The sequence below is a fragment of the Nematolebias whitei genome, chromosome 15, assembly GCF_014905685.2.
Source record: "Nematolebias whitei isolate Nwh7 chromosome 15, NemWhi1, whole genome shotgun sequence".
NCBI lineage: Eukaryota > Metazoa > Chordata > Actinopteri > Cyprinodontiformes > Rivulidae > Nematolebias > Nematolebias whitei.
In genome coordinates, this window is record NC_056512.1 from 41282542 (window position 1) to 41285688 (window position 3147).

At 46.0% G+C, this 3147-nt stretch overlaps 1 protein-coding gene across 1 annotated transcript in view; it reads right to left on the reverse strand.

Moving 5' to 3' along the window:
- The window catches only part of shank1 (SH3 and multiple ankyrin repeat domains 1), a 103730-nt gene extending 102144 nt beyond the window's left edge, over positions 1–1586 (reverse strand). Inside the window, exon 1 of the mRNA XM_037689217.1 lies at positions 1350–1586. The gene's annotated coding sequence lies outside the window, so the exon portion shown is untranslated. The remainder of the gene's footprint in view (positions 1–1349) is intronic.
- Positions 1587–3147: the final 1561 nt, after the last annotated feature.

Here is a 3147-nt window from a genome sequence, read left to right on the forward strand (position 1 = left end):
TGGTCTGGTCCACCTGTCCTCAGCTGTTCTGGTCCACCTGTCCTCAGGTGATCTCGTCAAACAACTCCAGCTGTTTCAGGTTTGAATGTTCCTCCTCCAGATGTTTCAGCTCCTTCCTCAAGTGTTCAACAGGATTTGGATTAGGACTCACAAGGCCACCTCGGAACAGTCCAAGGTTTGGTTCTGATCCAGTCTCAGGTGCTGTTAGCTGTGTTTTGGGTCATTGTCCTGTTGGAGGACCATGACCTGCGACTGACACCGAACTTCCTGACACATTCAGCTCCAGAAGACGTTGATTGTCTTGAGATTTCATTGTACCCAGAACAGATTCTGGACACTCTGACCCAGATTCAGAACAGAACCGAGCCTCTTCCCCCGTTGTAGGAACAGGGTTCTATTCTTTCATTGTTGGGTCATTTTTGACTAATTCCAGTGTGTCTTTATGACCGGGTGTCCTCCTTGGTCGTCTTCCATCAGGTCCATTTTGTCTCAAAGACGGACGGTTCAATCAGACCCTGATGACCTTTGACCTTGAAGTTCACCTCTAATCTGTTTGGAAGTTGATCTGGACTCATTCTTATTATCTGTCTCTTTAGTTTCTCATCAGTTGTCCTCTTATGGACATGTCCAGGGAGGCCGTCTCCAGTCCTCTGGACCTTCTGAATGATCTGAGCAGCTGCAGAGGAACAGCTGCTTGGAGACGGTCTGGTGGTCTTCACCTTCAACAGGACGTCAATAAATGTCTTTCTGAGCCAACTCTGTCCTCGGCTTCCTGCGCTGCATGTTCAGTGTGTTACACACGTGACACCAAACAGCCCTGTGACTACCGCTCACCCTCTAAACAGGCAGACTGATTACAGACTGAAGACACCGGAGTTGGACATGTCCTTGAGGACAGATTAGTACGAATCTTTCCCTGATTTTTGATTATTTTAGTATTTCTGGTGGATTTTTTTTTTGTTGTCTTTTTATTACTTTTGTCAGTTTTCAGTTCTTTCAGTGACCGCTGTAGTTTTAGTTTTTATTTAAAGGAACACGCCTGTCCGTGTTGGACATGAAGCGTGTGGGAAACATTTAAAATCAAGTCCCTTCGTCTTCATGTCCTCGTCTGGACATCCTCTAACATCCCGAATGTCCCTCGCATCCAAACCTTCTCACTTTGACTCGTTTCATGCAGAGTCGTTGCCAGCCATGTGAGCTTCACATCAATGCAGTAAACTTGAACATGCAGCGCCTCCTCCCACCTCCTGCTGCACACACATCCCCCCTCCCCCCCTCCTCCTCCTCCTGACTCCAGCATCCCTTTAACAAACCCACGGTCCGCATGCAAGAGAAGAAAGCATTCTTACTGTGCGCTAACATCCCTGATGAAGGAGAGAAATCCCTCCTCTGGAACAAAACAAAAAGGAGGCGGTAAAAAGGAGAAGAGGGAGCAGCGAGGAGCAGAGTCAGCGGTTGCCAGATACAGGGGAAAATAAGAGATAATAGGAGGTTCCCTCCTTCACAGCGACCAGCAGATGAAGAAATTACAGTTGGTCCCGCGTGCTGCTGAAGAGCAGAGCATCGTCTTCATCGTCCTCAGCTCCCAGCCCGTCCTCCTTCTCCTCCTCCTCCTCCTCCTCCTGCAGCAGCAGATCTGTAGTAACACTTCTGTCTCTCTGGTCCGACACACTCCCCATCCTTCGCTCCACGTCTTCCCCCTCTCTCCTTCTATCTATGGTTCTTCCTCACCCCCCCTCTCGCCCCTCCTCCTCCTCTGTCATTACCCGGATACAGGGTATACCCCTCCCTCCTTCAGCACGTCTCTCCTCCTCCTAGTGTCTTTGATGTTCTGGAGTTTGACTCTTTCCTCTGAATATAAATATATATATAATATATATATATATATATATATATATATATATATATATATGTGTGTATATATATATTTATATTCAGAGCTGAAAACAGAACAGAGGAGGATCCACCCAGTACTGCAGGAACACACACACACACGTTCTTGTAAATGTACTTTTGGGGGTCTTTGCATCAACTTCCATTCATTTTCTAAACCCAACCATTACTAGTACATGCTTAACCCTAACCCATCCACAAATCACACCTTAGTCCTAAACCTAACCCCTCAACGAGACTTCTCCTTATGGGGACCTGGCTTTGGTCCCCATAAAGAGCGGTTGGTTTCCACAATGCATGAATTTTGTAAAATTGGTCCCCACAATGTAACCTGAAATAAAAACACTCACACACACACTTTGGAAGAATGCATATCACCCGCCACCTGTGATGCCAGAGTGTAGATTAAATTACAGATTTTAATTTGGGCGTTTGAGCTCCAAGTTAGAAACGAGTCTTTCCCCATTGACTCAGTCTGGTGAGGCTCAGATGTCCCAACTTTTCATCAGCCTTGAACGCAGCATCACCTTTGTGAATCTGGAGCAGTGAAAGTCTCAAAAGTCACAATCTGACCCGCGCGCTCGTGTTGACCGACACGAGCACCGCTGGTGATTGACAAATTGCTCATGCAGAATATTCCTACTTGTGCAAATGTAAACGTGCACGTTAGAAAAACGGTTTGAGTTTGTAAAACTTGTGTGAAGCATGCGGCGCTTATTGGACGAGAACAAATCTCCAACGCTCGAGTGACTTTTGAGAGCAGTCAACCTGATTCATGATGGCCACCTAAACAACCAGCTAAAGTCTAGTGTGGTAGTAGCCGAGTCATCCCGAACATGCACTCTGAGCGCTAGCAGCTCCTTTGAGGTCACGCAGGACGTCACAAAACGTCAGACGCAACACAAGAACGGCTCAAACTCAGTTTGCAGAGGCCGAGCTAAAACCTGGTGAGGTAGTAGCCGAGAGTGATCCTGAACTATTCAGCATAAAATGACGTTAGTTTTAGGCGTTTTAATTTATAATTTGTTTTTAAACGTGTGAATGTTGAAATCATCTCACTTTGGAGGTTTGTTTTTCTTCTGTACTCGTGATGCAGTTTTTGTATCAAAACGTTCGGCTCCTTCAGGACATTCCTGCTCCGACTTTGGTATTTGTGTAATTTTTACCTATTGAAGCAATTAGCTTTGTCGGCCATGTTTTTCTCAGAAAATAAATGGAGCTCTCTTCACGACCTTCAAAGCCTTTCGGCTGTTT